The sequence below is a fragment of the Takifugu flavidus genome, chromosome 7 (genome assembly GCF_003711565.1).
Source record: "Takifugu flavidus isolate HTHZ2018 chromosome 7, ASM371156v2, whole genome shotgun sequence".
Taxonomy (NCBI): domain Eukaryota; kingdom Metazoa; phylum Chordata; class Actinopteri; order Tetraodontiformes; family Tetraodontidae; genus Takifugu; species Takifugu flavidus.
In genome coordinates this window covers 7,205,008-7,232,711 of record NC_079526.1, presented here as the reverse complement: position 1 = coordinate 7,232,711, position 27,704 = coordinate 7,205,008, and the positions used below count along the sequence as shown (strand labels likewise).

General features: G+C 48.5%; 1 protein-coding gene across 4 annotated transcripts in view; it reads left to right on the top strand.

Annotated features, from left to right (window-relative positions):
• Nucleotides 1-1,959: 1,959 nt before the first annotated feature.
• sema6bb (sema domain, transmembrane domain (TM), and cytoplasmic domain, (semaphorin) 6Bb) overlaps nt 1,960-27,704 on the top strand; it is an 85,774-nt gene continuing 60,029 nt past the window's right edge. Inside the window, exons 1-2 of one of the 4 annotated variants that reach the window (XM_057039246.1) lie at nt 1,960-3,112; nt 26,638-26,771. The gene's annotated coding sequence lies outside the window, so the exon portion shown is untranslated. Of the gene's footprint in view, nt 3,113-23,604; nt 23,729-26,637; nt 26,776-27,704 lie in introns of those variants that run through there. The other 3 variants (XM_057039247.1, XM_057039245.1, XM_057039248.1) reach the window with 3 other exon arrangements.

Here is a 27,704-nt window from a genome sequence, read left to right as displayed (position 1 = left end):
ATTGCTGATTTATGATTTAACTTGAACCATCACTGACTTAAATGGAGAATTTTGTAATATCATCTCCAAAAGTAAATTCCAAGACATATTTCATTATAGTTTGGTATTAATTCAGTGAAATATAGCAGACTAAACAACTAATAACCAAATAATTGTGTTTCAAATAAGGAACATAACATCAGATCCTAAAGTAACTGATATGTCCGGAGTATATTAAACCATTTTAACGCTGTAAGTACTTGCTTATTGATTATTAACAGGGAAATCACATGTTTTTGGATTCTTCAGCATCCACAGTTGCTTGTTTAAATGTACATACTAAAACAGAAACATATAATAACAATAATAATACGTATAACTCACAGTCTTTTCATTAGTATTCTGAAACGCCACTAGGGGGCAGCCTTCAAAAAAGGGAAAACATTCAAATGTTTCTGACCAATTGTGCTAAACATCAATAAATCGAGGAAATATCCAAAGAATTATTAGGATTTAGTTTAAATGTGTTTCAAAGACAGTCATACTGCTCCCATCACTCATTATGCAACGAGCGTTGCTTTCATTAAGTTTTCTCACAATCAGTTGATTTTATCAAAGTTCAAAACAGGTTGCTAGATGTACCCAAAGGAGATCTAAAAAGGAAGCACAAAGCTCCTTTCTCATGTCCTTTAACAGTGTGACTGCTTGAGCTGTTTCTCACAATCCTGGTGAACGTTGCCCGACAGACACTTATGGTCACCTTTGTAGAAAATGGTTGGTACTGTCTCTGTCTGCTGATCTGCAGCTGGAGGCTTCTCACTGACGTTATTAACCCCGTTTCTGCACCACACACCACACATGTGAAATTAGAAAGGAGGCAAGCAGCTAGTATTGAACTTTATATGGTGGGACAACACTGCCCCCTCTGCTTCCCGGTGGTACTGCACCCAATCGTCCACATCCATTAATTTCACAAAAACACAGAAATGGACGCAGGTCATTGAGAAAATGATCTCAGTTATTAAAAGCCTCTTCAGACTTGCAGCAACAATATGGACATAAATTAAGTGGACACACTCATTATTATTCCTCTGCTGGTCCAACTCCCCCCTGAATAGTCCGCTGTCAGCATCGGGTTTGATATGGCCACACAGAGCCACGTGCAAAGCCGTTCTCTCTGGGACAAAGGAAACTTTGCTTTTTCAAGTTATAATTGTGGAGTCTGCAGAGTCACAGGCAGCGCGCCACGATAAGGCCAGCAGGATGAATAAGTATTACGCTGCTGGCACGGCCACGTTTCGCTGTGTAAAGGAAGATAAGAGCCGAAACAAAGCCAGAAAGCACCAGCAAACCAAAACATCGTCCTACAGCAATATCAACGTCAGGCAAGATAGCATTCATCTGCAGAGCGCGAAACGTCCATACTGCTTCATGCCTTACAAAAAAAGGGGGGTTCGGCTGGATAAGAGTTTGTCTATACAGTACACATAACTTTTTTTTTTTTTTGCAGAGTCAGCGATTGTGCAGCACAGATAAGATTGTATTTAAACATCCGGGCCTGTTTTTCCTTCACAGCCAGTTACATAAGTCGTTTTCAGAGAGGAATCGTGGAGGGACCGTAGCTGGAAAGTGGCGTGGCAGCTCCTCCGGATGTCATGGAAGGTTCAGTGGGTGTTAACTGCTGAACATGTGTGAAAGGCAGCGCCGGTGCTGGCCGTTAACACTGCTGTAAATACCCTGCCCCACACGGTAAATTTAACTGCGCGGGTCAGCGAGAGTCAAAAAGGTCAAAGAAGGCTGATGGCACGGACGAGCGAGGGTTTCTCTGAGGTGCACGGATGTTCTATGAAGTCGAGGTTGGAAGTTATTTCAGGTCCGAAATGACCCGTCGGGAGGTGGAATCACAAGAGAGGGTTTTCAGTGTCAGATATTTTGTTGCCAACACTTTCCCACGTCTGTTATATTTTCTGTGCAGCTGCCTCACAGACCCAGAACAAAGCCCGTCTGACTTCCAGGTTCTGCCTTATGCCGCAAGGACACTTCTGATGTTTTCAATCCAGCGACTAATTGTTCTGAATCTGTGCTTTGATTCAACCTTGTGGTTTAATCTGAACGTCAGCACAGCCATGTGGACCCTCTCAGATCTGCTTTCTGTCTTAACCGCACTCCTTTAACACTGTTCTCTCTTTCTTCACCCCCTTTTGGCCATGTCCGCGTTCCACTTTTCAACCTTGGGCGCTTTCAAACGTAGATCAAATCCACAATACAGCCGCAAAAATGAAAGCCCAGTAGTCATTAATCGGTTCCGTTCCAGTCTCGGAAGGACTCTGCTTCAGGTTTTGGCACTTACATGCCTTCGGAGCCTGGATGACAGTGAAGAGCGGTGCTGGAGATGCTGTAGCTCAAACTACCGCTAGAAGTCCAGCACTGTGGTCCTCCGGAGCTCCTGGAAAATTGGGGGATTTTTTTCTCCCCCCATCATTTGAACGGGACCGGGGCGCCGAGAAGGACACCGTCCCCTCTCAGTGAAAAGCCGCAGCGCTGAGGGAGCAGCCGTCGTGCGCAGCGGCGAAATAGAGCAACTATTGTGGAGACGGACAGATTGATAACGCAGCCAGGCGAGCGGCGGGAGCGGCACATGTAACCTCCGCGCGGCCGCAGCTGCTTGGGCGCCGGGCGGCTCGTTGCTCCCCTCTTTCTTTTGCCGGTCACTGTCTCCAGCGCCTCCAGTTGACGCGGGGACCCCGGGCGGCTGCTGTGCGGGAGTGTTGCCACGGACACGGGAATGCCATGTGTCGTTGCGCGACATAGAAGCTCTTTGTGGGCTGCTGTGCACCGCGGACAGGTGGTGCCTTGTGCGTCCGGGCGTGTGGGTGTTGTGCGTACTTGTACTTAACCTAGCGGGTGGGCGCGCACAACCCCCTGAGACAGTTGTCCTGGGGATGTCAGGCCGTCGGGCGGGAGCAGCTTTCTCCAGAGACAGGTGCGACCGAGAGGAGTAGTTTTCAGAGCCCCTGCATCGGTTTTGGGAGCACGCTCGCACTTCTCTCTGATCACTACTGGATTTTTTTTTTTTACGTCTAGCGGGACTTTATTCTTGCGCACAGCGGCAGTTGCCTCCCTAAAAGCAGAGGTAAGTGTTCCGATCGCCCCGGTGTGGATGTTTGGACTGATGGTTTGGGAAGACGCGGGTTCCGTCGCGCAGTTTGTTCAAACGTTTTTGCTCCTGATGTCACGGCACAATTCGGTCGAAGCTCGTGTGCAGCCTCTCGATACTTATCAGAATGCCTAATTTTCAATTTCATACTGCGTAGCTTGCAGTCACGCACGTAACCGAGCCGCTCTGGGCGCCCGGAGCTTGAAGAGGCTCCATTGATCGGATATTGACACGAGTCAGATCGCATGATTGAAAATGGCTGACAATTATGCACCCTATTGACCGGGGGATCGGTCGCTGTCTCAACGCGCTACCAAAGTAGCTCATTGTCATCTTAATTAATTAAACAGCTTCTTTCCCTGGAACTGCGCGCTTGGAAAACACATCCTGCAAAATGCGCCAGTGTTAAGTCGAGATTTGTGGAAACAGAACTTAAAATCGTTTCTGCCGGAGTGTGTGTGTTGTGGTGTGCTGATGGCGCTTGTGCATGGTCCCTGGTGTCCAGTACTCCCCTGCTTCAGGCTCTGCCGTCCTCCCCTCCCTCTTCCTCTGCAGTATCTCTAGATTACACTGAGCCAGTCAGATGATGTGGCCGGCATCCCATTTTTAGCCTTTTGCACAAAGGTAACTCTCAAAAGCTGCTTTGGTCATCTGAGATCTGCGTATCTTTTGCCCTGATTGCCTTTTTTTCACATTCAAATTACCCTTCAGCCGCCTTTTGTCTAACGCTGAAGTTCGTGGACTGGAAAGAGACACAGAAGTAAGTAAAGTTCCCAGGGGTCAAAGGAGTCCTACAATGAGCTGTAGTGTGAGTATAAAGAGACCAAGAGGGAAGGAGGGGGGGTTAAAAACGCATTTAAGAATGCGAGACAGTGCTGCTGGTCCAAGTGGAGGGAATACCAGCACCTCCACTAACCTCTCTGCTCCTCTGCCCGTGTCACTCAGCACTGGAGCACAATGGCCTCTTTAATTCCTCTTCCCTCTGGGGCTCGCTCCCACTGACAGCCAGGGGCTCCCGGATGCTGCCACGGCGCAGGTCCGTCCTCCTCAACGCCGCTCAGGTGCAGCGACGCGGCCGCACACTGGTTTGCTTTACTGGTGCCAGCAGTGGAACTCCAATGGGTGGTGAAATGAGTCCGAACAGTACCAGATAGGTGCTCACGCATAAGGAAAAGCAGCTAATCACATGAGCTGGAGGGCTCTCCCATACAGCGGGGCCACATCAGTAAATACATGATGGCAGAGGAGCAACCTGTCGGATGTTCTCCTGGAAGCGGCTGTATCGAGTTTAAAAAAGGAAAACAATTGGCCATATTGTTTTTTCTTGCTGAGGAAAGCGTGCGCAGGGTCGTTTTGCTCGTAGCAGGTCCTTTTGTTTTCATTCTGCTGAATGATTTTTCAACAAAAAGCCTCCTCAAAAGAGCTTAATTTCATGTCTGCAGGCAGGGGAGGCTGGATAAATGTTTTCTTGGTCGGTGTTTTAAGGTTCTACAGTTGGGAGCGTCTCTCCTGCCAATTGAACGGCTCCATGGGGGGAGGATTGCACACACGAGTAAGGCAAACATGGGGGGGGGCTGCAGGAGTGGCGCACCTGATGTTGGAGCGGGGGAAAAAAACCCTGAATGCACGGAGGGAGCCGTAGAGGGATGCCAAGAATAGAAAGAAGCAGCGATTGCGAGTACGAGCTGATGCAGGCGCGGGCTTTTGTGTGAGTCGGGAAGTCCGATAACAAGACTGTGCTGTTCCAGTCCAGAGTTTCAGCTGCTGATGTCAGATTCTGGCCCCCTTTCCCTCTCTGTCCCTGGTGCTTCTCCATGCAGCTTAACAAAGCGCTCACTGCGGTGTGGCTAATCCTCCGCTCTCAGTGCCAAGTGTTTTATTAAAAAGTCACTTCATTTGGGAAGATGTGCCACATCTCGCCGTAAACACTGGGCCTGACAGCTCCCTGCCGCGGAGCCCACGTCGCCAATTAGGCCCAAGAATCGTTTTTATATCGTCGGGGATAAAGGGCGAAAGGCAAGAGGAACTTAAAGGAGTTTGTTCTTCCCATTGTGTCTGTTTGCCTTCCTGTCGTGTGTGTGGACCTTGTGTGTGTTGCCAGAGTGTGTGTCCTACACACCGAACAAGTGGGATTCAGCCCCGTCCAGCACCGTCTGAATGGACTCACTGTTTGCTCCTGGTCTCTGCGACCAGCGGCCGTTGCTGCGCCCCGTGTGTCAGAGCAAATGTTGCACCCCATGGGCTGAGCTAACAGGTGGCAGCAAACCTCGCGCCCCTCCTGGGGTCTGTGGGACTCGGAGGGATGGGGGCGTTCAGAGGTGCAAATGAGGTCGACGACTTGAAACTTTCTTAAAATCTTTAGCATCGTTTTCACAAATAACATTATTTTATTAACGTTTTAAGCACTATTGAGCGGTGGAGTGGGCCGTGAAAGCCTGTGAGGTGTAAAGAATTAGAGTTGCATTATGGGAAATGGGCTGTAGGATCCAGTATTTCTGGAGATTTACTCACGCTACACATTACAAGTATGGATATCCAGGCCTCTTGGTTGCTTTCTTCAAATTTATGTTATTATCCAGGGAGTCTTATATCTTCATGAAAGAGACACGAGGCTGTAAACCTACTCAGATTTACGCCAGACTCAGAGGATGAGTTCAACAAGGTTTTGTCGCTTGTAAAAGTATAATATCTAGAAATCCACATGTTTTCAAAAGGAGAATGGAAGATGAATCATTTTCTTCTGTGGTGCCATTAGAAAATTGAAATATAAATGAAAGACCCACCAGGACACATTTAGTGGTGGAGAAAACTGGGTTTTTCCTGATATTTGAGGATCATTAATTTCTTGCTGAGCATGAACAGAGCAGTCATTGTTCCTTCGGTCATTCTGAGGTGAGTATTTTTCAATATTGGTGCAGTTGTGGGGACATGTACACGTGTGTTTCCCATTTGGGGTTCTCTGGCTTGAGATTGACAGCCGCAAGGGAAGCCTCATTGGCAGTCAAGTCCGTGTGTGTGTGTGTGTGTGTGCGTGTGTGTGTGTGTGTGTGTTAAACCTGGCACCACAGCCTCCTGAACTTTTTGTCTGTCTTTCATTCCCCAGCATTCTGCCGCGCTTTGCTTCACACGTTCTGCCCCGATGCCGCCGCTCCCCCTCATTACCTCTCTTCTCCTGTTTCACCCGCCCCCTCTCCTTTACTTGGCCCCCCCCTCCACCGTCCCTCTTCCTCTCTTCTGGACCTTGATGTCAAGGCCTCTCAGGCAGTGTGGTCTGTGTCTGCAGGCTGTCAGGGCAGGGACACTGCCCACTGGGACCCTGAATGGGACAAATTGACCGTAACAATGTTCCCACTTAGCATGTGGACCTGGGAGAAAGAGAAGGTGAAAAGGGAGGGCTGATGATTGAGGGGCAGGAGGGTGGGAGACAGGAGGAGGACGGAGGGTCTTTGAAATGTATGAATTTAAGAGCATACCCCCCCCCCCACACACACACACACACATACACACACACACACACTAATTTTGAACACATCTCTGGTCTTTCTTTGGAGCGAATGGATTTTCGTGTTATTTGCCCAAGGCTAGCGCCATGGTTGCTATAGCAGCAGGATAAACATCACTTGTGACCCTACACACGCACACATGCTGAGATGCCATGCATGGCATACATCATGCCTGGCAGTTTGAGCTGCCTAAAGGTGGGACTGTGGTTTCACACAGGGGTCAACACCCGCTCCTCATTAACATGCAATAATGGCTGACGCCCTAATCTGACCTCCACCATGTATTCGCGCACGTTCCACCACCAGGCGCTTCTTTTCTTTCATCTCTCAGTCACGTATTTTGCGAGTCTTGTCTTCTTTTCTCTCACGACTCTGCATGCTTCATGGATGTAATGCATCCAGCGCTGCACCAAGGACAGTTCAAAGAAATCCGATACAGCCGTTAACAGTAGTTTCATTTTCTTTAAAATTCTCTCTCTTAATCTTGCAGAATGATTTTCTTAAATTCCCACGCCTTTTAAACAGTGGTTGTAGAGTCTGGGAAAAGTTGGAATAATGTCACGATGTGCACGGTGCTGCAGCTTGTCAGGAACAAAGACTTGCTTCTATCAATAATGGCCGAGTGATGGTTGGAGACAAAGGCTCCCAATGGTGAAACTGACGTTCTCAGCAGGTTTATTGTTCTATCAAAGCGAAATGTCTGGTCTAGATTGATGCCCAAAACATTCAGCAGGGGCTAAAACATTTCCTCCCTGATTCATTTACTGGCTCTCCCAACAAGAGGACGCAGAAAACGATGGCTCACATAAACCAGGTGCCTGGGGCAAGAATTCGTCAGCAAGGATAATTTTGCCTTTTTAACAGCACAGGATCATTAAGAGTTATTTTTATTGCAACATTCAAAGAGTTCCTCCTAAACAGACTGATTTTACTGACTCCCACCATGTTGTTTGTTGGTAGATATTGTGGCAGAGAAGCTGGTCTCACACACACACACACACACACACACACACACACACACTGACTCATTTCCCACATCAGCATGGCGTGAATCTGACAACAACAATGTTCTGTGGGCCGGACTTGTTATTCTGACGGTGTTTTATAGCTGATTCATTTCTTTTGGGGGGCTTCCAGCCCAGATGGCTCTATCCTGCAATTTTATGGCCACAGAAAAAGACAATGTTCTCATTGCTGTAAACTGCCTTTGTTAAGGGCATTGTTTACCGCTGCGGCCGCAGCTGCAGGTATTATTGCTGCAGACCTTATTTATTTAATCTGCATGGGTTTTAAGTCTGAGTATTATGCATTCAAAAAAAAAATTAAAAATTAAATAAATGCGCACTTTCTGCTGCAGAGCGCTGTTTTTTTTCCCCCCTTGGCAATTAAAAGCTTTACGCATTCGCCGACCTTTGGGAGTCAGTCATGCTGAAAAGACTAAAGTAAAACTCCAGCTTGCTGGCACTCGGTGCGGAGCAGTTGGCAAAGGGTGGGGACGGAGACTGCGACCTGCTGTGTCTTGTCCCTCATCCACGGCGAGCAGAAGAACAAGGCATGAATGGACAGTGCTGCAGGAGGGAGAAAGCAGGAAAATAGTGGAAAAGTCTTGGGGGGGAATGTTCTCGCAGCCTTCCTTACTGCTGCAAAGTGGAAGAAAAGTGGGTCCTTGAATCTACTCGCCTAAATTAACGGCTCAGAAGCACCAATTAATGTACAGCCTCTCTGTGGGCCTTTGCTGTGCTGAATCAAAGAGGTCTTGCTGTGCCGTGCGTCTGCTCATCCCACCCGCGTGTGTGTGTGTGGGTGTGTGTGTGTGTGTGTGTGTGTGTGCACCCACACTCACACTCACACTTAGCCAACTGAGCTGGAGCCTGACGAGCGGCAGATGAGATGAAACCAGAATGTCAAGGTTAAAAGAACAAAAGAGGAAGACCAATTTGGTCAGTTCTGTCAATGAGCCTCAAGGGGGGGGGGGGGGGTGTTTGATGGGATTATGGGACGATGAGATGAAACATGCAACGGAGGGGAGAGCGCGCTCTCAGACGGCGCGAAGCGCTGAAACGGGTCGGGGACCCATCTGGAGGCAACAGGTCTGGTGACAGCAGGTGGGTTCCCGATCCAAGCGTCCCAGTCATGGATGTCGGCGAGAAACCAAAAGCCAGATCGCCATCAATCTGTGCCCCGACACGTTTTTATGACAGTTTCTGGAATGCAGTATTTCAAGCTGTAAGTGGATGGTTGATAACATTGGCGTTAGCCCTGTTGCCATGGCTGGGTGGATTCTGCAGAGACGACGGGAATGATCGCAGCTTCTTCACAGCTAATCTGCTAATGTGGAACATTATGCTCCTGGTCTGAATTGATTAACATTTATTTCACAGCCTTTGAGGGGGTGATAAAAAGATCCGCAGACCAATAAGCCATAAAAGGAGAAATAATTGATATCCTGAACACATAACGACTACTTCTGAGGCCTGTTTGCTGGTACAATGGAGCTTCTGATTGGCAAGTCCTCTGTGGCTTGTTTTCAGTGGTTGCCGCGCTCTCAGAATACCATACCATAGCGCGCTCGCAGTTGCTAATGGGTCATTCGTATTTGCATGTAAATGTTTTTCACCCCGTGGGCTAACTGGTGGGGCCATCAGAATGCCTCTGTCTGCATCACTGAGAGGGAGGCTGCGGTGACTGACTGCGACATTCAGAGCTCGAGCCAGACTTCACCCGTCGCTCTCATTAGCTAGTTCCGCTCGCACGGCGGCTCGGTGAGAAAGGGGGCGGCTCAGGGAAGGGTGGGTTTGCTTTATTTCCACGTTCCCCCGTTGATGCCATGTCCAGTGAGTGGATGCTTCAGTGCATTCACACTTGATGGCTTGATCTGCGCCACACATAAGAATAATCCCACGTCATTCAGCCGAGGGGCCTCGATTCGGTCACCGGTGGCGCCAGTCAGATTGACAGGCTTAAAGGTTTTGCCCACTGGGATCCTGATGCCACACACACAAGAGCACATTTGTGTGTGTGTGTAAAGTGCACATTTAACCACGTATGCATGAGCGTTTGAGCCCGACGTGTGTCATGCTCGCTGGATTTAGACGTCTACACAGCCGACAGCCCGTTTGCTGAAAAGTAAAACAATAATTTGCTGTCTCTGACACTGATGAGAGAAAATGAAAGAAATTTGTCTCGTCTGGTGAAAAACGCTGCTCCGTCTGTTGGGACCGTCCTCTGCCCAGCGCTGATGTAGGTGAATCCTGCATGAGTGCTTCTCTCCCCGTGTGACAGGCCCCCGCGTGTTTAGACGCTCTAAATAAACACATAAATTACTCAGAATGTTTCCCAGTGTTGTGGCGTAGGGACGGCTTTTCAAACATTCCCCCCTCTGATATGTGAGATCTCAATAGTTTCATCCAAATTCTCGGATGCTGTTGCATTCTTTGTGTGCTGCAGGGAAATGTGGCGGTCGTGCTGTATTTCCTTGCTGAACTGTCGCCATGTTGGCAAGTCTTGGATGTACTTTGTGATCGATTCAACAGCTCATTTGTACTCTGACTCCCACCTCTTGCAATCTTCACCTGGCAGCATCATCAGCGCGCTTCCTCGCCCATCCTCTAACCTTTTTAGCAATCATTTGCTTGCTTCCTAGAGCCTTCTGTGTTTGGGCTGGGTTTATTTCTAAACCCAGTGATGCTTTCTCTGGGCAGAACTTAATCCCACAGTCTAAACCGAGGCGATAAACAAGATAGAAAATGCCCCAGAGCCCGGCTCTTGCAGCTTGTCTGGGCTATGTCGCGCATCCCCAAAACACCGGCTGTGACGAGTAGGAACCACTGACTGAATGACTTGGTGGTACAGAAAAAGACAGGGTCTCCTGTTGCTGTGAAAACAGGAGTACACAGACTGGAATATCCCAGGACCTCATTAGGTATATTCACCACAGAGATTGCGCAATATCGTCTCAGCGAAGCCCGCTTCTCTCATCGGGCGACCCAACAGTTGGTCAGTTTCTTCTCTGGGAGCCAAGTCGGCTCGGTTGGCTGTCCGTCCGCATTAGTGGACATCTGTCACCCACCGTGTGTTGGGAGTGCACTTTAATAGCTGTTTAGCAGCTTCTGCCTGTACAAATCCTGCAGAATCCACACACGTCTGCCATTGTCTATTTAGTGTGTTGCAAGGCCATTTTGTTTCCAAAGTTGGAGCCTTTGTGTTGCCTTCAGTCTGGTTAGTGTGCACAGGGCTTATGCATTTACTCCTTCTGCCAATTTTAAATATTTGAATAGTTCTTGGTGTTAGCTGCTAACCGCCGCTAGCTGTTGGCAGCATTTTTCAAAATGGTGCCTTCGTTCTTGGTAGATCAAACCGTGGAACCTACATAAGTGCACTGTGAAACAAGGTGTGTTACAGCAGTCATTCTCCACTTGGTTTCCTCACCGTTGAAGACGCTGTGAACATGTTTTTAATTGTGGCCCCCTGAAGCGATGAATTGAATGAATCATTACAGAGTCACAGGTGAGGGCTGCTCCTGTCAATTGTTAAGTTTAGTTTTCTTATTTTCTCACTCCAGGAAAGAGCTGGTTATCTGTAAGGAGCACATTTAGTTGTAATTATTGTTATGATTCATATTCTTGCTCTTGGCTTCACACTCTCCTGCGCGCTTTGTCTCACCTGGCTCGACATGGGGATTTTTCTTGGTATCGCCAGGATATCAGCTGAGCAACTTCGGAGCTCTGGGGGACTAAGGGCTCCTGGTTCAAGCTCAGGGAGGTGAAAAGCTCTCTTCCCCCTTTCATAAATGCTGAAACAATTACTCTGCAGCCATTTGCAGCCCCTCCTGTGGGCTCTGGAATTAAGGCTGAAGTTTTAAATGCAGCAGTAATGACTGTATAGGGGGGGATAAATGATGCTAAAATGGTGAGTATGCAACAATAAATCCTTAATTCACTGGAGACAGAGGTAGCAACTGCTTGAAGCTCAGATTTATTGTTGTCTCTTCAGTTAATTGGGTACATTATGCTCATTTCCTTTGCCGCTATTCAAATCTTAATCGGATGTTTAATTTCTTGCGGGCTTTAAGCAGCTGGCTCTAAATGTCTTCATCTCCTGTCTCTTCATCTTCGCTGTGCATTCTCCATTGTTTTCTGGCCTTGTTAATAGTCACGCAGCAGCGGTGTGAGCGTGCCCATGAAGCTTGGGCTGCCATCCACACACTGGCTATTTGCATTTGACTGGCAGTTCAGACTCAGATATTCGATATTAACTCACACATGCACCAAATGCCATTGCTTATATCTTGTTTTCCCCCTTCACAAACGTCAAAAAGGAGGGTGGGGAGGTGATTATAGGCTCCACAGTCACTCCTTGTTTTCCACAGGCCACTGGCTCAGCATCTCCTCTGCTATTGTCAGACTGGGAGATAAGAAGTAATTGCCAACATGGCAGTTAACTTGCTTCTTCCCTGAGAGTTGTCAGCAAGGCTCAAGCAGTCTTCCCAAATCTTTTTTTTTTGTTTCTCCTTGAAAAGCCTACATCGGGATCTTTGTCTGGAGTCGGTTTACATCTGATAGTCTCTTTTCACTCCTGAAATTAGTTTCCCTCTCTTGAGGCTAACGAGCAGAAGCAAAATTACAAATGAGTGAGGATTACAAATGTAAAAGTGTGAAAGGGTAGAGATTGGAAAATAAGTGGAGTGTGTGTGCGTGTGTGATTGTGCATGTGTGTGTGTGTGTGTGTGTAACCTCCCTGGGATGCACTTCTGATTAAACTGAGCAGAATTCCAGGATAGTGAATTGATGGAGGGAGCCAGGACTCATTAATGCACCTCAGAATGGCCTCCGGCCACCCTAGGTGGTGGGTCTGGCACAAGGTTTAAAACAAATCCTCCAGTCGAGGTTATATATAATTCATTAGTATCTGCAGACACCCACGCGGCCAAGCAGAGGACTCTAATCCACCTCCAGGAATGTTTTTTCCGTGTCAATATTCGGGTGAAGTTGGGGAACATCTTAGTAAGTGAGATAAATCTTGAGGCAGCCCCATGCAGCCTGAGCCAGCGCTTTGCACTATTTTTGTGCACCAGTTCTCAGTTTAATCACCAGGGGACACACAGGAGACTAGTTGCTGAATGAGCCTGGGACTCCGCGTGCGCGCCTGCCTTTGTGTGTTTACAGCGGTGATCCATCCACGTTTTGGGTTTGTGACGGAGCTGTTATCAGCACGGGGGAGAGGAGATGGGAACATGTCTTCATATGGTACTCAACAGTATGTCTTGCTATTGTTGTGAGGGCTTGCTGCAGCACTGCTCTGGAAAGCTCAGCGAGGCGTTCATGTGCACCGCCGAGCAGCGCCTCCGCTCAAAGGTCCGCCGGGTCCTAACCTGGATCGATTCTTCTTCGTGACACGGCCGTTCCCTTTAATGAGACAGATTATGCACTTGGAAGGCGTGGGGCCGCGGTCAGGAGCCAACAGGCCAGTTTACTGGCAGACAAGTGGGGAAAAAATCACAAGAGCCTCCCCCTCGCCACCAGGCTCCACATCCCGGTTGCTGGGACGGCCCAGTAGGTAGCTTTGACGTCTCATGTACGCTCTCGGGAAACAGATGACGCTGTTGCACGTGAGAGGTGCATGAGTGGCGACAATTTCAAGACAGCGCAGTAAAGCGGAGACCTGTCGGAAGATGAAGCTCCTGAATAATGGATGGGGAAACGTCTGCTCCGGCCTTTGCTGTTGCAGCTCGAGACGAAGGGGTCAAAAGGCGAAAGCGAAAGGTCGACGCTCCGTGTCAAAAATATTTTGTGATAATTAGGTGTTAAACTAGAGAGGAAAGAACAAAGAAGCCTTGGACTGTCTCCGCCAAGGCAACAGGAACCACCTTTGAAACGGCAGAACGAGATCCGACCCTGGTTCTGTCTAATTTTAATACAGACCCCTGGCCCCTCCCACTGTTACCGCACTGGGCTTTTTATAGGGCAGAGACCCCCATCTGCTGATTTCAATCAATCTTTATTTATAGTGCAGATATTTTAGAAGCAAGAGCCAAAGAACAAATCCTCCAACACAGTTTAGGATGAATGAAAGCAGAGAAACCAGAGTCAGAGAAGACTCCTGATAATAGACTCTGTAGTTTATTCATGCCGTCATTAGCGTTAGCGGTTTAAAAATCAGGATTCGCTGTGATAAATTCAGACTAGGGTCTGTGGAACCATCGCATCAGACCACCCCCGACTCATTCATGTGAACAAAACAATGTTTAGTGCCTGCGTGCGCAACCTGTGCTGTCAGGGTTGGGAGTAACTGCAGGAACATAAAACACATGAGGTCTGTGCGGTCACGATCCGATCCGAGTGTGTTAAGTAAGAGCTATTTTCTCTCATTATTTCCAACGCGGAGCGGCGGCAAATGGGTCACATTTATGCAGTCATGCGATGTTTTAGGCGTTCGATCGCATCGAAAAAATACCAAAACCAAGCAGGCACGCACCCGCAGATGCTTGTGTGTGGCGAGGACTTTGGGTGGGTGTGCGGCGTCCCACCTGGTGGAGCGCACCGGACGTCTGAAATGGCCTCGTTGAATGAAAGTCTCTGCATTCACTGAGATTTCTCCAAATCAGACGTGCACTCAGGCTTGAAATGTTTTTCTTGGACCATTGATTAGTTCTCTCCCCCCTCCCACTCCCCCACCTCCGCATATGTGCCCAAAGCGCCGGGTTGCGAGAGACGGGGATTTAAATGGCGCATGTCGGCGGAGCAGGTGAGCGAGAGGTCAGTGCTGGTGGACGGACGGGTTGGGGGGGGGGGTCAACTGAAAGAACACCAGCTTTGTATTGCGCATCTCCGCAGGGACCTTTCCTGGACCAAAAAAAGCAGCCTCAGCAGAGCGGTGATTTAAGAGGAAACCAAGCTGCTATTGACTCTTGTGGGTATTTATGTGGGTTTATGCTTCCGCTCAGTTTCCTACTCCATGCCAGCTGACCTGGGGTCTGTCCAAAGGCCGAATGCAACACATTTCTCCTCCCTCTCGTTCTCTCTGTGGGCGTCAGCCGTGGCACAGAGAGGACAAAGAGCTCGGGTCACTTCCAGAATGATTTCCATTGCCACATAAGTGCCTTTGGAAGAATGCGATGTTGTTCATGCCAGAGAGGCAAAGAAACGGCGGACCCTGGAGGGGGCGTTTCAAGTGTTCCATTTCGCGTTCTGGTTGGAGGAGGTTCTGTGGCCGGGGCCCAGCAGGGCGATTCAAACAATTTGCCGCGGTGGAGGGAACAGCGTGTGGTGGTGGAGGAGAGTAAGCTCCAGTAAATGAAAGCCATCACCGAGGTTTGGAGCGGGAGTGCGGCTTTTTCTCGGCAGCCAAGGCCGGGGATAAAGAGGGGCTTTGGAGAGGAGAGGTCTCCAGATCCACCAGATTACAGCAGCAGCAGCAGCAGAAGCTAAGGCCTCGAAAAGTACCGTTAAATTAGAATAAATTAGAAGAATGAGGATGGAGAAATGCTTGCATCTCCGTCATGCTCTGTTCGTAATGCTTTCAAAGGCCAGCACAGGTCTCCGTGGCATCGAACTCGCAGCCAGCACCCGGAGCCCAGAGACCCCCACCCTCTTAATTAACAGGAACCACGAACACCGATTCTCCAGGATGGTAAAAGATGAAGGAAGTGAATGGGAATGACTCTGGAGACAAGAATCCTCAGGGAGTTTGAGGCTATTTTCTTTTCTGGCAGCAACACAGACTGAGTGTCATGTGAGACAGGAAGGAGGTGTGTGTGTGTGCACGTGTGTGTGTGTGTGTGGGGGGGGGGACACACCAAACTCAGCATCATTCAAAGCCTCTTCTTTTCATGTGTAATCATAACAAAGCTCTTCACAAATGACAGCTTTTACTTAACATGTCCCCCCTCTTTGATGCCTATTCAACATACATTTTTGTTGCCATTTATAGCCCCCCCACATACCCCACCCCCCCATCTCCCATACTGTGGTTTTACAGCAACCATAATGCTGATGAGCACCAGTAAATAAGCGGCGTGGGAGCGCTGGCAGACAGAGCATGCTGGGTTCTTGTAAACCAGTGGTGGAAATGATTAACATCCACGCCGTCTCCACACGAAACCCCGACCGCTTCCCCGCCGCCCTCGTCTGTCCGCGCCGTCGGCTCCAGGGGCCTCGTCTTCGCTCAGGAATAAAGGTGGTGCGGAATGTTTCCTTTAAAGGGAGCACTTTTCCAGCCCGTTCTTTTCTTCTCCTCACATCTGTGGCAGACGAGCCGCTCAGAAAGCCGCCGTTTATACGTTTCTCTGCTTTCACTAGTCATGCTTTGTTGAGCGCCTTCCTGTCTTTTTTATTTATTTTTTTTAATGGTGCTGTGCTGTTGCCGCTGACTCCAGAACAGGCGGAGTGTGCAGACATCTTCTGACCTACCCGCTCTGTCTCACGTATACCGACTGCACCCCTGACATTTTAGCTTTGCCCTCCTTTTTGCCCTGTCTGTTCTGATTACGGCGCCACATCCATTTGCTGTCAGAGCGGCTCTTTGGGACGCCCTGACTGAGCTCGGCGTCACTAAATCACACTTGCTCATGGGTTGTTTTTAATCACAGGCTGTCTGCTTCTCCTCCGGTGCTCGGCTCATGCCTGATCGACTGTGTCTCTTCTGCTGCTGTTGTTCATGGATCTGCTGTGTTAGTAATGGTTACCTGGCAGCAGAGAGGATTAAATAATGATGTGATGTGGGCGCGCCATCCTTCACGCATCTCTGAGGATGTTATCGCACCAAAGGGATCTCCTGCGATGTGACATTTCTTCAGTCGAAGGCTTAACTGGCGTAGATTAGCCAGGCATAGATGCGCCTCTCCTTTGTTTGCTGCATCTGCATTATTTTTGTTTTCCCTCCGTCTCCGCCGCTCTAAATGTCAGCGCCGCAGATGGTCGATAAAGTTGTTTATCCCGGGTTTTAGTCCGAACAGGAGTTTAACAAGCGTGCGGGAAAACGTGCTACTGTGAAAAAGAGTAAAACACTGGGGACAGGCTAAAACAGCTGCCACCACCCGCAGACTCAATCTTTACCTCTTGCAAAGTTTCCTTCTTCCTTTCTTCTTCCTCCCCGCTCTTAGCCATAGAATAAAGTTGCATAAATCAGATGATAAGATGGCTCCACAGTGTCTTTGCACTCGAATGGCTTCATTTCTATTCTCGGCCTGCCTCACAAACACATCAGGGCCCGGATCTCCAAAGACACCTGCTGTAGACCGCGCGAGCTGATGATGTGATTTATTCGACCTCCGGCTGATCGGGGCCCTTACACTCCTCCTCTTCATCCTCCGCTGGAACAAAAACATCCAAAAGGAGCTATTTTCTCTCTCACACTTGCACACGTAAGACACAAATCTGTGCCCCGCCGTGAATTATCGCTACGCGGCGAGGTGCAAAAGAGACGTCGTTGGACCATTTGACTCAGTCTGGTCTCATTTAATTCCATCTCCAGTTACTAAAACACCAGAGCATCCACTGGTGGCAGCCTCCCCTCCCAGCTGGAGGTGGAAGACGCTGATGCTCAACCACACAAGCTCCTCTCTACTCACCAGAGACATATCATGTGCACGTGCTCGTGCACGCTTCCCGACACCTAAGCCCCAGCGCAATTTACAGTGGAAATGAAAACACTCTGATGGAGGAGAATGGGACACGGTGTGAGTGCTTTTAAATGTGGCTCTATTCCTTTATGAAACTCCCTCAGGTGAAACAAAGACATAAACACTCCTTCAGAGTGTTGAGACGGGTTTATATTATCTGAATTCCCGTCTGTGTTTCGGGGTATTTGCGGCTCGACTGCTCATGTTTATGGGTGCCGCGGTTCCATTAGCTGCTCTGCCAGTTATGGAAAGCTAGAGCGGAGGAATTAGAGCTAACAGGAGGTGATGCGAGTATGTTTATACTCTAACCTGGAGGTTGAATTGATATTCATATAAAGATTTGTGGGGCCTCCATCAATGCGTTATAATCAGATTAGAGATAAGATTAAGCGTTTACAGCTTGTCTCACTCTGGCAGTGATGCCACTAAAACCCGCTGTACCAGACTCGGTATCCTACTCCTTCCAAATTCCTGGGTCCCGAACCTGCTCGACTTATTCCCCCTCCCCTGGTCTGTGTGTTTGTGACCTGATGGAGTCACATAAAATCGCTTCTATTTTTAATAATAAAGAAGTGAATCAGTAGTTTAAGGATGCGGAACTGCTGCCGAGTGTGTCTGAAGGTGGGATTAGGTTTTTCGGCGTAGGATTTAGGAAGGGGATTGTGTTGTTTGGCCGTCAAATCCAGGGAGCGGAGGTGTAGGGACCCGAGCCAAAGAAATACCAGAGGGGGACGGGGAATGGCTGCTTGACAGACTTCCAGTGTTTTGCTTGGCGTCGCAGCTCAACTGTACATGTGACTCCCATTTGTGCTGAACTCGTTCCCTCGTATTTTTCTTTTTTCTCTTTCTCTCCCACACGTATTATCACACCGTGGAAGAACTTCCAAGCTCCAGGACAATAGGTCACAGGATAGCACACCTTTTCCTGGCCGGGCATTATAAACCACCGCCAGGTTTATAATGCCCCTTCCCTTCACACGGACCAACGCTCGACTTCCTTATTCAGTTTTTAATCTGGAAAATTCACCATCTCACCACTCGGGTGCACTTTAATAATAATACAAACACGAACAGGAAGAACAATGCATCATAGCAACTGCTGAGATAATCCATAAACGTTTAGCAAAATGTTCCCATGTAGGGTTGCCATGGACTGGGAATGTCCCTAAAATAGGCCAGTGCTGCGCTCCACGGAGGACACGCGGTGAATTTATATTTAATGGAAACCATAGCAATCTCCGCCGAAAAGTTCCGACAATTTCCTGTCGATGCTGTGACGAGGAACAGTATTCAGAGTAAATTGCCTCATCCTGTGTGTGGTTTTTAAAAAACTGTAGACGTGATTGAAAAACAGAAAATAATATCTCTGTCGGTTGATGGTTAAAACAAAATGTCGTAAAAAAAAGAAAACAGCCAAATTCAATTCAACAAATGTTCTTCGGGAGAGCTGCTGGTGCCGCCTGCATGGCAGACTCGTCTCATATCTGCTGGAAATGAAGGCGGGTTGTGTAAATAACTATCAACACATGCTGTGTAGTATTTGCCATAGAAGGAGCTACCTGATGTGGAAGGTCATTAGGAATCTTTAAGAATTTAGGACTCATTTAGTTACACATCTTCCAAAACTCCACCCAGAGGAGTTAGTCTGGTGACAGCTCTTCATCTCCCCGCTGTCATGTTTTTCCTGTTTGGAGTTGTGCAGAGGTTCGATCTCTCCCGCTCCTCGTACGCACTGACCCGCCGTGTCCCACAACCTGAGAGGGTGTAATGGAAGCTCTCTTGTTAGAACCGCCGAGTTAAGAGAGCGAGGAGGCTGTGGGGCTGTCATTCTGATGGAATATTGGATAAGCAGGGGTCAGAGGTCATGTTTACACCGCAAACCCTCAATTTCCTTCATGTCACGTCGGACAGGAGATATATGGTGGCGAGGGGAGGTGAAAAAGAAACTTGATGCGTTTAATCGGCATCTCTCAGAACTTCCCGTCCACGACTGTCTGCGGCTCACTCTGTCACCCAATTTGTCACCTTCTAACTACCGCTCTGTGCCGTGCGATTTCATACAGACACCCACGCTAACCTTCGTATTAGCATTTAAATTGAGCAACTATTAGAGGTGGAAGGAATCACAAAGTTTCTCCGTTGCTTTTCTTCTCTACAATAAGCTGTAATGTCTTTGCTCTGATATGATAAAGGGCTGTCATGATTGATTTCCCCACTGCCACGAGCCTGTCCTCCGAATTAATTTTGGATCTGTCTCCGTTGAATAAATCTTCGGCAGCAACTTTTTGCTGCGTTTTACTTTCTCTCCTCGTCTCTGTGCAGCTCCCAGAGCTCAGTTATAATATCTTGATGCTGCTGGCCCTTGTCTGGTGGTGGTGGTGGTCCGGCATGAGAGGACGCTTGCAGAGTTTGACCTCCCTCTGACTTGAATGCTAAAATTGCCGCGGCGGTCTGGGGCAGAGCCCTGGCAGCGATTCTGAGGGGCCAAAGTCGAGAGGAGAAATTTTACGTGGAAAAGTTTCTGCCGAGTACTTTTTTTTTTTTTGACATGGCAATCCTCGACTCGACTGAGCTCAGCACTGAAGATTAAAGGTGAATCTCCATGAATACATTCAGCATTTAATCCCTCTCTTGGGTTAAAAAAATGGCAGAATTTTATCTTTCCGGATATGCCTGTAAGAAAGTGCTGGAAGAAGAAAGCATGGAGGTGATATGTTGCTTTATCAGCCCTGGGAGGAGTAGTAGCAAAAACCAGTAAGCAGCAAAGTCCCATTCTGGTCAATAACACGATAACCTCCACGCTACCTTTAAAGTAGGCGGGCTAAAACCATCCGGATCCTGTGGGCTTAGAAAGAGTTCTGCAGTTTAAAAAATGACCCCATAACAACTGCGACCATGCGGGCCACTGTTCCCAAAACAGTGCTGGTGGCTGCAGAGTACATTTTCGTTTCATTAGAGTTAAAAACTGCCCATGCTAGCTGTGTTAGCACTAGCTGCTTCAGCAGCTACTGTAGTTTTGGACGTGCGGTTGGATCGTCCGCTCCTGATCGGCGGGCCAGCAAGAACCCTGTACCGTATCAGTTAGAGCCAAGCCATGGAACACAAAGAGCTCACGCAGCATAGTTTTACCCAAAATTCCCTTCATTTTTTTCAAAAGTGCCAGCACCAGTTCATACGGTGGTTTAGCTCTGTTCTCCTTTGAAGGCCTTTGCTGCCATAGACAGAGAGGTTGCTATAAAATGAGATCTTATTTATGTGTTTTTGGTGTAGAGGAGAAGGACGAAGATTAATACGTAGATGAAGTTCCTGCGTTCTCATTGATGCAGACCGCCGCCCTCCCTCCCACTCACTGGTCCTGATCTAAAGAGGAGGGCTGCAGGCAGAACACGGCAACCTTTGATCTCTAACATGATGGATACCGACCTCCTCTCTTTACCGTTCCACTGTTCGTTGCCGAGTGCCTCCTCCGTTGGACGTGAAACCCAACGCCTCTCAGCCCCTTGACTCTGGCGTTCCCTGTCCATCTGTCTGCTGCCCGCTCCTCCCAGCCCCAATTCATGCAGCAACGGAGGGGAAACCACCGTTGTGACACGTGCAGAAACCATCCTGTCGACAATGCAGCTGTTGAGTGCAGCTGGCAGGCAGGTGGAGAGTAAACAAAGAGGATTTGGATGGAACAACCCAAACCTGGCTCGAATAAACTCACTTCAGACTGTAAAATTGGGTTTTATTGTTCCCTAATTTGTTAGGTCGCTCTGCGGAATGGAAGATGTTTTCCCCTGAAGCCTTTTGTTGCTTTTGTTCCCAACGCCTGAAATATGCCAGCTCAACTTTGGTTAAATGGATGGAGCAGAGTTGGCATCAGGATCAGGATGCTGAGTAATGATATTAAAATCTCGCTAAGCTGCAATACGTTACTCAGTGTTCTTGGAATTTGCTATTGATTTTAATTAGGAAGGTCTGTTACATGTGTTTAGTGTCGTAAATGAAGAGCTTTCCTAAAATAACCTTTACGTCTCTGAGAGTTAAGACCTTTAAGGGGGGAGCAACGATTCAGTGCTCACGGCAGGTCAAACCTGACTTTTCTACAGACAATACACAATACAAGCTGAGTCAGAGCATCTTAATGTTGCTGCAGCTCTTTATACAGCCACATTTTTCATCAGGCATATCCCGTTTAGGCCAATTTTCCGCTCGTTGTAACGAGAGTTGCCAGAAAACCTAACCGGCTTTGTACTGACCGGGGACTTTACTTTTTATAGAGAGAATCGCGTATTGATTCGAGACTTTTATTTGGGTATTAGCGGGCAATGTAATTGGTCGGTATTACTGCGAGCGGAGGCAGAGCGGTGACCCGGAGCAAAGACCAGCAGCAGTTTAGTTAAGTGCTCTACATGCTCCAGGCCCTGCAGGTGAATTTTCATTATTCTTCCCTCTCACTTTGATAAAAACAGGTCGGTGTTGCCAGGATTTAAGTGGGATTGCAAAGGCTTGTATGGCAGGATGTGCTATTTTTTCTGTTATTCCTCTCCCACCGGTCGTATCCACCTCTTTTTCTCTCCTCCGTCCTGGCATCCGTACACTGCGGCAGCATTGTTTATACCTCGGTGAGCTTCCTGATTAGGGGACTGATGTGTGGAGGAGCAGCTAGATGTGAACACCGAGAGCTGAATAGAATATTGGATATGGGAGACCACCAGAGGAGAACTTTCTGGCAAACATTGCCTCCAAACTTTCTGTAGTTGCTCATAGTTCCGTAGTCCACTGCCCAGTTAGGAAATGGACATTTTACTGGTAAGGACAAACAATACTATTGGCTGCCGTTTCACTGCATGGACAGTACACAACAGGGTTTTTTAAAAATTTGAACGAAACATTGTTGGCAATCCTATTGGTGACAGAGAAAAAAATCTTTTTAATTGGGAAACCTACAGTTTATGGGTGAGAGGGAGTGGGGAAGGTCAAAAAAAGAGGGGTCGCTGGGCCCGGGGGGGCCGTGTGGAACTACCGGACGCTGATACCTGTCAGTAGATGAGGTCTGTTCTTTTTATCAGTACATTTTCCCCAGAATTGAAATAGAGTGTGAAAACAGAAGAAAAACCCAACCGAGGACGAGTCCACAGATTCCCTTTAATACCATCTCAATGATTTTCTGAGATCTCATTTGCTTCGTGGTGAGAGCGGCGCCGTCCAAAAGGATAAAGTCGGAGATTTTAAATGCCATCGTCTCGTCGTGCTCCCACCGTACATACATCGAGAGGGCTGTGGGGTTGTCAGAGGGAGGCAGAAATAGTTAGAAATGGTGACCTGGTTCAGGGAGACGGGCTGCAGCAGGTGAGCTGACAGGTTTGGTGGTTAATAAGACAAAGTGCGGAGCGAGGCTCTCCTCTGGGAGCGGTGGTGTGAGGAGTAGCTACGGGGAGGAACATGTAGAAGAAATGTACCAGATGAGGTGAAACGTCGGGAGCCTGGTAACAATCTTTCATTAGTGTGGCGTTACAATGATTCTCATACTTTCCCTCATACGCACAACTGGTTTGGGAGAACATGTAGACTCAGACAGAAACACCTGAGCTGGCATCAAAGCTCGCTGCCATGAGCTGATGGTGCTCACCACTTGTGTCAACTGAATGAACTGATAATTAGATGCCGACCAACTCCATCAGTTAAAGATGTGGGCTGAGGGGTTTGAGGTTTTATGTTGTGTTTCTTCTAAGCAGTACAACAGTTGAGTATTTCATGGTGCATCTTGATCCGATTAGCATTTCCACTGGGGGACTCGGGCTGAAAACAGTGGTAATCTAATAAAATGCCACAAAGCATGCTACAACTATTGCTGTGGCGTGAGCTTTGCCACGCCGTGTGACAAGCCGACACGTCACACCATAGTTTACGACCCTCCCGTGCGGGTGTGGTTTAACACTGACTCACTCTCATTTCCATTGTGCGATGTGAAGTCGAGCTCGCGGAGCCTTTGAAACGGACCCGGGATGGTAATCGAACCTGTGTTGGATCGTTGAGCCCCGAGCTCCGCTCCTTTACCAGCTAGGGCACCTCAGAACAAAGTGAGCCGGTCCTGGTAACACGATCCCTCCCGCAATGATTCCCAAGTATGTGGGGGTCTCACACACAAGTCTCTCAGAAGAATGTGTCACAACTGAGACGAGCGTCTTCTTAACACGCAGAGGAACCCGATCCGCTCCTTCTGAGGCCCGGAAGAGTGTGAAAGGGGCAGGAATGAGTTGAGCGTATGGCCGTGGCGTGCGTGCGTGCGTGCGTGCGAGTGCGTGTTCAGTATCGATCAGTATTTGATCCCAACCGCTGTCCTCCCTTGCGTCTCCCTGCAGGCTCCGCACTGACCTTCTCTCTGACAGTCTGTCTCCACGCCAACACCCCCCCCATCAGACCGTGATGAGTTACCCTTGAAGCGAGTGGTGTGAGATGTGTGCGTGGGGGTAGAGGGAGAAAAAGGTAACAAAAAAACAAAGGGCAAGGAAGAAAAGAGAGAATATAGGGGGAGATCTGGCTTTAGGCATGTGATGGAAGACAAATGGACTGACTCAATGGGTCCATTATGAGGCGAGGGTGGAGGCGGCGGTTTGGAGATGGATGCAAAGGCGAGGCTTTGAGAGGATGTGAAAAGATGTAGGGAAGCGCAGTTAGACCAGGCAATCTGCTTAAACAGCTTAGAGCTCCTGGCCCCATTCCTCACACTCCATCATCTCACACTTTCGGAGCACAATCAGACGCACTTCAATAGAGGTTATCTGAACCGTGCCAAGTGTGCATTAGCCGTCTTCTCTAATATTGCTATTAGGCAAATTCTTTGGTCATCTTACATCTCTCTGCACCTCCCTCTGTGATTCAGGGGTCAGGGGATCGGACGTTGCTTTGAATTCCTAAGTCGTTTCTGCATCTCTGCGTGCTCGCACGGCGCACGCGACGACCCCCGCGACGACCCCCGCGGTGACCTTCGCTTTCAAATGTGTGTTCGTCTTCATCTGATTTTCCTCTGGCCCATTCTCAGCCTCTGCTTTTCCCTCTCTGTTCCTCCTGGTCTTTGCTTCTTGTCAGCCGGTGAGATTGTGAAGTCACGCTTTATGGTCACATTTGCTGACTCGCCCGGTCAGTCTAATAGAATCGCTTCCTCCTACGTAGACAAGCGTTTCCAGGGTAACAGAGATGGGGGAAGAGAAGGCCGGGGAGAGCTCTGTGGTGTAGTCGGATTTATCAGGAGGACGATTTCTGACCAAACATCTGCAATGTTATTACGATTGGCGAACGATTGGACGGTGTTTGCTTTGCGTTGGGTGGTAGAACAGGTGTCTGGAGCTAACCTTCACTGGCATTTCAGAAAAGTAGCGGTCTGCTGAGGTTTCTCATAGCCGCGCGCTACCATTTCTCAAATGAGTCCATCTTATCTTATATGAGCACATGCCGGCAGTTTCTTACGCCTGCAGTGTCAGACATTTCGACAGCAGGCAGACCATAATATGACTGTCAGTAATTTCCTTACTTTGCTCCTGGGGATTAATATTCACATGTGGGATTGCTCCTCCTTCGTGTCTAAAAAGCTGCTTTTATTCCTCTGTCACATTTTTACTGGAGGTCTGGGACTGGGTATTTTCAGGAAAAAGACAATCTGCACTTAAAGCGCATAATGAGTCAGCTTCTCAGCCGTTCGGGGTCCCTGAAGAAGACATTTATCACCACAGGTGGGTGGGAGGCTGCAGCGGAGCCAAATCATGGGCCTGCACTGAGCTCTTCTGTCTCACTCTGATATTTGATTCACTTTGTTTTGGCTGATTTATTTTTAACTCACCGCCACAAAATGGGTGAAAGGCGGTCGACGGTTGGGAGTTCTGCTCGCAGATGGGCTGGTGGTCGTTCAGGAACTGACTAATCATGTTCCCGCGGTCTCGAGGTTTTTGTGCGACGGGAGGAAGTGGTGACGCATCCTCGGCTTTGTTTTGTATTCATGGGTGATGATGATAATTATGATTTCCAAGAAGTGACAAAACAGTGAAATACGGGATGCCTGAAACTGAAGGTTTGGGTGGGTACCAGCGGCCGGTGCTGCGTCACGTTGAACTCACTAGAGTGTGGCTCGTACATGTAGCCAGTAATCATTAGTAGTGTGAATCTAAAACTCAGCTGCACTGTGCCCTTCAGGCTGTCCAAAGATAGAAGTCCATGTTGTTTCTCTAATCAGAGAGGATCCTGCCTGGTGGTCACCTCTCCGGTGCCAGTAGATCCCTTTTTGTTATTAATGCTGCATGCAATGTCATCCCGTTTCTATAAAAGGGGCTGGGATGAGGAGAGGGTAGCGACGGTGAGGCCTGGCCACTGCGTTTTTACCAGGGGGGTGTGTGTGTGTGTGTTTTTGGAGTGCTGCACCGTGAGAGACAAAGAAGGGGAGGCGCGGTTATATTTAGGCTGACCTGAGTGCCCGTGTGAGGAGCAGAGCGGCCAGCGAGACAGGTGCAGCGGCCAGTCATTAATGGAAGAAGAGCTAGCAGTCGCTGGCCGATGATGGGGCCTCATCTGACAACTACCTATACTCCTACCTCACTGGATATATTTAGATCCCAGGACCAGTGGCTGGGGATTAGAGCTGAGCGAGTGTTTGTGCGCCAGCGCAAGTCTGCAAGTGTGTGGGGAGAGCAGGGTGTGTGGGTGGGGACTGCTGTCTCTAGGGAGACTGGCATTTGTTTGAAGATGATATACCGTGTTAGGTGTGTTTGTTCAGGAGACGCGGCCGATCACTGCAGCGTCTTTGACCACATTCCGGCGTTGCCTGTCGTGTCGTAACATCTGCCGCGTCCGCTCCGCACGTGCAGCCGCGTAAGCCGCATTGGCAGACGGATGAACTGACACTGGAAACAGTTTAGCAGCTCGGTTTGCTCGGGACCCAACAAACTGCCTGCAGCTCATCTTGTGCGGGGGGAGAAGTGCGCTGGTGCATTCCCTGGCCGTGTTGTCTGACCTGCACAGCTTGTCTCGCAGCACAAAACAAATATTGGCTGTCATGAATCCTGGCAGAGGCCGTCATTTCTGTATGCCCTTGCCTGTCTGTCTGAGAAGATCCCCCCCCCCGAGGGAGAGGGAAAAAGGGAGGAACTGTTCAGCCTTGGTTGGCTCTCTGGGAAAATTTGCTGTGTCACCACTCTAAGCCTATGAAATTGCCTTTCTTTAGCTATCTGAGGTTCTCGCCGTGCAGTGATAAATTGCTGGTTTTACCTAATTTGTAATTCTTGAAAGTATATTTTAGGAGTTAGCTGTGAAAAGCCATCACCCCACGCAGCATCTCCAAAGCTCTAAATAATCTTTCCTTAATGCCGCATGAAAACAAAAATATGAATTTCGCCCCCCCCACCCAGGTTGCGAGGTGAACTTGATGAGGTCGCTGAACTGGGCCCTGAAACCTTGCAGCTCCGACCCGTCAGCGCACCAGCGTGTCAAGTTATTCTGTGTTTATCTGGATCAAACAAGAGAAAACCCGCCAGCTTTAAAGGTTGGTGAGTGACTTTCAACCCTGATTCTAATCTCTGTGCTAAACTAAGCTAAGATGAACTACACCACCTTCCTCAGCAGGGGGATTTTCCAGCGATTGTTCTCTCATTTGACAAGGATTTTAATTAGAGCGTTTAATGTCTTATGGCTCCAGCCTGCAATTTAAACCAGAAATACTTAAATCATTTTTGCTATGTAATTGCTATGTAACTATAATCCTCACTTCATGACATGTTATATATATCTACCTTATTAGTGGGTGGAAGACCCCGATGCTGGGGGGCCTGGGGAGTTAGCACTCTTTTCTGTTGTGTGGAGCTAAAAGGCAGCATCTGATCAGTTTCAGCAGAAGTGAGAAGATGTTGCAGACATGATGCAGACAGACACGGTGACACATCCTCATTGTACTGTGCTTAAAGTGAAATTAATGCATTAAAGGCTAAAGTAACATGAATGGGAGTGTCAAGTTACAGGTTAGGTTCAAAGCATCAACCGCCCCCCCACCCCTGAAACCGTAGTAATCCAAGGCGGGAGAATCCCCTCTGATATTTGGTCGGTCTCGGCTCAGACTTGAGTGAATAATAGCACCCGATCCAGTTGCAAACATCGCTCGCAGCGGAAGGAGAGGGTAAACTCCAGCTCTGGGTGCTTTGTTTTCAGAGGAGAAGAGCATTGTGAGGTTTATAAAATGAGATGGACTCACTGTTTTCATTTCTTTCTTTCTTTTTTTTTTTACCATTTTTGTTTTGTTGCCAAACTGCAAATGCGTCCGTAGGGAAAGAAGCGCACCAAAGGAGATGCCTCTTTATCCAGCCCTGCCTGCTGGCTGCAGATTGCAAAGAGAAAGAGCGCAAAAGAGAAAGACAAATCATTTTCCCTCTTTGATGTATGTAGCCGCGTTCCTCGGGCTTCGCCGCCCGACTGGGAATTGATT